This window comes from Salmo salar, chromosome 16, assembly GCF_965601325.2.
Source record: "Salmo salar chromosome 16, fSalSal1, whole genome shotgun sequence".
Classification (NCBI taxonomy): Eukaryota; Metazoa; Chordata; class Actinopteri; order Salmoniformes; family Salmonidae; genus Salmo; species Salmo salar.
Genome location: NC_138306.1, coordinates 16,085,645 through 16,093,757, shown reverse-complemented (window position 1 = coordinate 16,093,757; position 8,113 = coordinate 16,085,645). Strand labels below are relative to the sequence as shown.

The 8,113-nt window shown below is 41.0% G+C and overlaps 1 long non-coding RNA gene across 1 annotated transcript; it reads right to left on the bottom strand.

Annotated features, from left to right (window-relative positions):
• Positions 1–5,222: 5,222 nt before the first annotated feature.
• LOC145861085 (uncharacterized) lies at positions 5,223–6,517 on the bottom strand. Its single transcript, XR_014380856.1, has 3 exons — positions 6,181–6,517; positions 5,672–5,734; positions 5,223–5,564 (listed from the first exon to the last, which is right to left on the bottom strand). It is a non-coding gene; the product is annotated as an uncharacterized LOC145861085 (long non-coding RNA).
• Between the last annotated feature and the right edge of the window lie 1,596 nt (positions 6,518–8,113).

Genomic DNA, 8,113 nt, shown 5'->3' with positions numbered 1-8,113 from the left:
GTGGGTGCTTTGCTGTAGAAGGGACTGGTGCACTTCACAAAATAGATGCCATCATGAGGAAGAAAAATGATGTGGATATATTGAAGCAACATCTCAAGATATCAGTCAGGAAGTTAAAGCTTGGTCGCAAATGGGTCTTCCAAATGGACAATGACCCAAAGCATACTTCCAAAGTTGTGTCAAAATGGCTTAAGGGCAACAAAGTCAAGGTATTGGAGTGGCTAGCACAAAGCCCTGACCTCCATCCTATAGGAAATTTGTGGGCAGAACTGAAAAAGCGTGTGCGAGCAAGGAGGCCAACAAACCTGACTCAGTTACACCAGCTCTGTCAAGAGGAATTGGGTCAAATTCACCCAACTTATTGTGGGAAGCTTATGGAAGGCTACCTTAAACGTTTGACCCAGGTTAAACAATTTAAAGGCAATGCTACCAAATACTAATTGAGTGTATGTGAACTTCTGACCCACTGGGAATGTGATGAAAGAAATAAAAGCTGAAATAAATCCTTCTCTCTACTATTATTCTGACATTTCACATTGTTAAAATAAAGTGGTGATCCTAACTGACCTAAGACAGAGAATTTTTACTAGAATTAAATGTCAGGAATTGTGAAACTGAGTTTAAATGTATTTGGCTAAGGTGTACATAAACTTCCAACTTCAACTGTTTAATCAGTATCCTACAACGATGTTTATTACCAGCTCTGTTTGGCACAATGGTAACACATTTACCTTTGAATGAAAAAAGGAAACCGCACACTGTTCTTGATAGTATCACTGATATTTAATAAGCTTACGTATCGGACTAACGGCCTTCGTCAGAGCTTTTGTGAATTTTCAGAAAACAGCACCTCTATGTAGACCTAGCCCCACCCACATCCGTTCCACGTATGGAAAGGGGTTGGAGGCAAAGGAAAAATAAATAAGTGCTACCAAACATAACAATATGCATTTCACAAATATTACAAAAGTGTATAGACAAGACGTACCGAACACGTCCATAAAATCACAACGAGGACATAGCAAGTTTTCATTAATCATTGGGTACATCATACGAAAAAACAAAGTAATCTTAAATAGGAACATATTTTAAATTCACAACATAACATACATAGGCATTTCATCATTAAGTCCTTTACGAAATAATGTCTGGAGGGTGAAAATCCAAAAACATTCTCTTTTGCTCAGAGTATTATTAATATCACCTCCCCTGTCTGATATCTTGACTTTCTATATGCCACAAAATCTAAAGGTAGAAATGTCATGCTTTTGGTCATTAAAATGTACTGCGACTGGATAATCCCTGTCGTTTCTCCTGATTGAACTTTTATGTTCACTAATTCTCTGTTTGAGAGAGCGGGAGGTTTTACCGACATAGCAGAGCCCACATGGACATTTAATAATGTAAATAACATGGGTGGTGGTGCACGTGATGATATCGTTAATTTGAAACCGTTTTCCTGTGTGTGGGTGGCAGAAATATTCACACTTCATCATATTGTTGCACTGTGCGCATCCTCTACATTTATAGCTACCATTTGGTAGCGGGCGTAAAAGAGCCTGGCTGATTTTCTTTCGTGGCTGGCAGTTGGCATGAACCAATTTATCGCGCAAATTGCGACCTCTCCTATACACAATGTGTGGTGGATTCTTGAATTCAGCCGGCAAAGCTGGGTCCGATGATAAAATATGCCAATGTTTCTTAACCACACCTCCCACTTTTCGCGAATTCAAAGTATATGTGGTTGTGAACATAACGGAGTGTTCTTTTGCTTTAGCTGGTCTTTTTTGTAACAATTCATCTCGTGTTTTTCCCAATGCCAAATGAAGAGCTTCATCCACACATTGTGGCGAATAGCCTCTTCTTAGAAACCTAGTGCGCATCTCCGCTGCTTTTTCTAGATAATCATCATTGGAATAGCATATACGGCGCAGTCTGAAAAACTGGCTTCTAGGAAGTCCTCTTTTTAATGGCTCAGGGTGGAAGCTGTCCCCCTGTAATAGAGTATTTCTGTCTGTTTCTTTTCGATACAGAGTTGTAAACAGGGTTCCATTTGATTTCTCAATCCACATATCGAGGTAATGAACGCGTTGAGTGTCACTTTCAATAGTAAATTTGAGATTGGGATCCATGTCATTGAGTAGTGCCATAAAATCTGACAGCTCTTGTTCAGTTCCTTCCCATATGCAAAAAATGTCGTCAATATATCGATACCACTTCAGGATTTTATTCAAAAATGGATTTTCGTTTTTGTTAATGACTAAACGTTCTTCAAATAGACCCACATAAAGGTTAGCATAGCTCGGAGCGAATGTGGAGCCCATCGACGTTCCATTCGTTTGGAGGTAGTATTCATCATCAAACCTAAAATAGTTATACTTTAAAACATATTCTGCCAGCTCTAAAATAAAGTTTGTTGGTGGATATTCATTAGTATCTCTGTCTCCCAAATAGTGAGCTAGTGCTGCCAGCCCCCCGTATGGGGAATGCTGGTATATAGACTCTCGACATCTAATGTGACCAGAATACAGTCTTCATTCAAACCCGTTATTGGTGAGATCTTGTTTATGAAGTCTATAGAGTCTTTTACATATGATGGCAATGCTTGCACATGAGTTTTAATAAAAGCGTCTACAAAGTTCGACAATGGCTCTAGCATTGAGCCTATTCCTGCAACCACTGGTCTGCCTGGATAATTGCCTTGTTGTGTTTTAGGTTTGTGTAATTTCGGTAAAATGTAGAGGCATGGACGTATGGCACATTTGCAGCAAAGATATTCATATTCAGGTTTTGAGATAAGGTGGTTTAATAGGGCTTGCTCCAAACTAGAGCATATATCCCTTTGGAACACCTGTGTGGGATCAACACTTAGTTTTCTATAGAAACGTTCATTACTGAGTTGTCTCTGAATTTCTTCTTTATATTTTTCATAGTCTAAAACAACTACAGCACCCCCCTTGTCTGCAGGTTTAATAACCAACGATGAATCTTTCATTAATTCATTAAGTGCCTGTTCTTCTGTTCTAGTGAGATTTTTCTGAATGTGGTTTGTTTGTCTCGTATACACTGACATGGCTTCTTGTTCGACTAACCTACAATAGGTATTAATCGAAGAATTGTTAACTATGGGACAGAATTTGCTTTTGGGCTTAAAATGTGTGCCAGTTCGTTGATGTGTTTCTTGGCCCGAAACAGTGTTTTGTGAAAACACATGCTTAAGTTTAATCTTACGGAAGAATTTGAACAGATCTACTTTCGTATCAAAAGGTTTATCTGTACATGTAGGTACAAAAGAGAGACCCTTAGATAAGACTGAGACTTGAGCGTCAGTAAGGTCTTTTTTGGAGAGGTTAATTACCGCGTCCTGCTGTAGCTCCGTGTCCACGGCCTGTGATCCTGGTCTCCTCTTCGACCGCTTGCCTCTCCTACATCGTTTCTTTTCTTTCGTAGAGCCTTGTGTTGCTTCCGGGCTAGAAAAACCGGCTGTGTGCCATGATAGCTGGAGTCACTGTCTGTAGGGAATTCGCTCTCGGTGGATGCCTCTGTGTCCACATTTCCATGTCCTCCTGCTGCTGCGTATCTGCGTCCCTCAATCAGTGGTGCGTCCCTACGTCGGCCTCTCCGTGCTCCTGTCCTTGGGCCTTCCCATGCATACACCTGGTTAAGCTGGTAATCCTCTGTGTCACGCTGATATTTCTTGATCTTTGTTGCTTGTAGAGAGTCTCTGTATTTCCCAATGGACTGGTTGATCGCGTCGTCTATGGCTGTAAAATTAAGGCCTAGAATCTCCTTCATCACAACCTCATGTTCGCTAATCTTAACTTCAACTTCTTTTGCTTCCTTCGACACATGCTCAACGATTAATAACATTAAATCTAGTGAACATTTATTGAGTATATCACCCCATTGATGAACGAAAGTTTTGTCGTTTTTCCCTATTGTAGGTTCCTTCTGTATTCTCAGTCCTCTTGGAATGCGCTTGTTGCGCCAATACTCGCTAAGAGTATTGTGAAACGGAGTTTAAATGTATTTGGCTAAGGTGTACATAAACTTCCAACTTCAACTGTTTAATCAGTATCCTACAACGATGTTTATTACCAGCTCTGTTTGGCACAATGGTAACACATTTACCTTTAGATTAGACGACCGGAGTTGGAATCGCAGACAGCATCATGATTCATGAAAACTCATTCTAACCAATAATGGAAAGTGCATTGTGATTTAGCTTCGGTATCAGAATAACGTTTCTGATGATTTTGTTTGCAGAGCATACAGACTGGCAGTTTATCGCCAGTTCACCCTATGGACACAAGGGAGAATTAGACTAGGTGTACGGCGTCTCATACCTGCGTGTGTTGTTTCTTCCATAAGGCGCACATATCCAGAAGCAAACGCGTTTACATAGGGTTTGAGTTTGAATAATACCTGTTTAGTAAATCTAGCCTGCTGTAATAATGTAAAAATAGTATTAGTTAGCTTGTCCACTATAACAACAGATATAAGCGTAACCAGATAAACTTGCTTTGAAGATAAAACTACTTTCAACGCCCACTAATCCCGTGTCCCTGTCGCTAGAGTAGTGACTTCAACTAGCTTTGGCTGCCATCTATTAGAAAGTAATGGTAACTACACTGGGCAGCTAGTTGGCAGAGCCAAAGCAGACTTTAATAATAGATGCCATTTAGCAGACGCCTTTATCCAAAGCGAACTGGGTACATGGTAATGGAAACAGGTCATAGAAACAGGACTACAATTTTGATATCATGGATGGTCAGTCCTTGCATCTATAGGCCCGTCTATGAATTTGAGAGTGGTTAGATTTCTCCAGCCCCATCCCTCAGCTTTTTATCGAAAGAGGAGCAGGGAGACACTTTGTTATTGTTTCTACTGCTGATTGCCACTTTAAGAAGTTAAGATGCAGATTAAATACACACCAAAATATGTTACAGACATAAATGTCCCATCACTAGGACAGTTAGTGAATACACAGCATCCAGCACAACAAACAATCTATCAAATGTGTTTCACAAAAGCCGTTTTTACATCAAAATTATAACAACACCTCAGGAGCAAATGTCAGTTGGCTTTTCATCGCTGAGCATTCATAGGTTGAGAGAGAGAGTCGAAACAGCAGGACCGGGACAAGGTAGCACATCTGTTGAAACGGGTAAAAAATCTTTGGAAACACAATTCCACTCCGATTCCCTTTATGGATGGTTGTTTCTTTGAATTCGCTGTCCATGGCTTGTTCCTTTTCCATTTTCGGAACACCAGCCCGCTCCCACAAAGTGATTGGTAGTATATTTTGGCTCATACTGTGATGATTGTGATTCTGAGCCCGCAGGTTCATACAGTGAGTTCTGGTCTTCACTGATCTCACTCTCCGTCAGCTCCATCTGTGGCGTTTAGGGGCCGGACTCGGTTGTATACTGATGGTCGTGGGCTCAATCTAGCTGGGCCCAGAGCGCTTTAGTGATGGTCCCAGTGGACCTCTTCTCCACCGCAGCACAGGAACAGTCTGGCACCCAGGGGTCAGTTTGGCATGCTGTACTAACCATTCTTTCCTGTTGGTAGAAAACAATTAAGGCATCTGTTAGACTATAGTTATATTCAAGAACCAATCCACTTGAAATAAACAATAGCCTTAGAAATAACATGGATTTGCATGTACCTCCTTTGCCTCCTGCACAGTCTCCTCCAGGATGAAAACCTTTTCAGGGATGAAGATGTCATCCTGAAAACAAACAAACGTTTTGTTAAGACAATTAAACCCTAATATATCAGTTGGCATTAACAAGCTACATGTCTTGTATGCTTTGTCAACGTACACACACACAGAAAATACAGCGGCATTTAGCTATGTCAACTTCAGTCTAGCTAAATGAGGTGGGGCTAGCAAAACATTTCAAAAACAAAATCTGTCAAACAAAATGTATTACAGTACTTGACTATCTGAGGTGGAAGCTAGCTACAGTAACTACCTACTAAGGGGTACACAGAGAAACTATGTTGCAATTATAGTTGCAGTTGAGTTGCTTGCTAACGTTATTTGCTCGGGGGTGTTCCACAAAACCCTTCAGGTGCAATTAGCTAGTTATCTTCAACTAGAGTTGCAACAACGTTGTCCAGCAGTGTCTAACGCTAGCCTAGTCAACAACAGCCGAGACCGGTTAACGTTACCTCAGACTCCATTGCATTGACTCGCGTCGCCTCCTCCGTCCAGTCGCTTTTGCTTGACTCCGAAGTCAGCGATGTTGATGATGGTCGGTCGGTAACCCCTACACGATAACCCTCCAAATGTAAAATGGAGGCGCAAGCAGAGGGCTTCAACGTAGGCCTATGACTCCTTTCCATTCAGAAACTCCCAGTTGCTGCATCGAAAGTGCCCTTCATTGCGAAGTCTGCCTCCAAAAAGTGCTGTCTGCGGACCCTGCTAGCTCGAGCTGGCATGTCCTTCCTCTTCAGGACATGGAGCCACTTCTTCAAAAGTTGTGGGTCCTCGGGCAGCCGATGGTAGCTTACCGAGGGATTTTTTTTTGGAGCTAATACATACAGCCTGGCTCTATACAGTTCATGTTTAAATTACTACTTGTTGTTGCCATCTTCGTTGTCCGCACCTAACCTCACTCTCTTCAATTCACTCTCCGGGCGAAAACTCAATACCACAGACAATTTGATGATTCCTGCTAGTGATGCACTGGCGTCAGTCGTTACTATAGCAATTTAAAATGGCGCTGACCATAGCTCAAATAAACCTATTGGACGATCAAAATACTAAATATAGAGATGTTTTTATTTTAAATGCACATGTTTTAGTAATAGTGTATTGAACACATCTCTTTGCTTAGATAAACTTCCTAAAGTGTTTCCATTCCCCTTTAACCATGCAGTTCGATAGACAACAAAGCCTCAGCTGATGTAGATAAATGCACATATTCCTAGTTCTGCCCTTATCTGTCATCAAGGTGCAGACTCAGCCAAAGGAGTCTGTATTGATTGATCATATACGCACAGTTCTTTATGTTTCCTGGCCAATGTTTATGGTTACAGGACTGTTATGTGTTAACATTGAGATGAATTCAAGTGGAAAGATCTGTGTTACGTCAGCATATGAAACGTGTGGAGCCAAAAGCACTAATCCTGTTCCCATCAGCTGCTGCACTCTCAGCTGAATACGGCATTGAGATATGGATAGACTTACTGTGGAGCTCCAGATAGCAAACACAGCCAGCCGTTTAGACAGTCAAGGTGCATCTGTCCAGCTCCTCGAGTTTCAGTCTCTAGTTCATTTACTTCATTTCCTTTACTTAGCAGACGCTCTTATCCAGAGTGACTTACAGGAGCAATTAGGGTTAAGTGCCTTGCTCAAAGGCACATCGACAGATTTTCAAATGCAGATACAGTACTGCATGCTCTTGGGGTGAACTCACAACTTACACAGCCTTTCCCTGTGTCATTTATTATATTCAAGTATTGGCATTGTAAAGACGTACGTTGGTTGAATTTCTTCTAAACACAGGAAATGGTGTTATTCGAGCTAGATTTAATACACACCAATCTACCATGATTTATTGCACATAGCTAATGAGCTTTGGAACTACTGAATAAAATGTACATGTATTTCTCAGATTTATGTATAATAATCAGTGTGATGCTATAGATTTGGACTGCACTGTATACTGACCTGTCTGCCTGCCTTTGTAAAAAAAAAAAAGAATGGGCAAATTTCAGCATGAAGTAAGTTAATGCAAAAATGTGAAAGATTTAACCTGCCTTGTTTTCAGTCTTCCTATAGTCTCAGAAAGGTAACCTGGTCCTAATGCCCTTGGCTTGACTTGAAGTAAATGTACCTTCACTTTAACCATAACCCTCTGCGATTGAAGACACGTTACCATTTAGCTCCATCTTTAACCCTTGAATTTGGTTTGCAGTCAGATACCAGGGTCATATATCCTGTTAACCATATGAGGATATGAACATTTTCTGATTACAACATAAAAGGGACTCTCTTAATGGATGCCACTGTTTCCTTTCACTCTGCTCATCCTCTCCACCATTGTTGTTAATTAATCTTGTTTCAACACTGAGGCATATGCAGAACAGATTTGTGCTG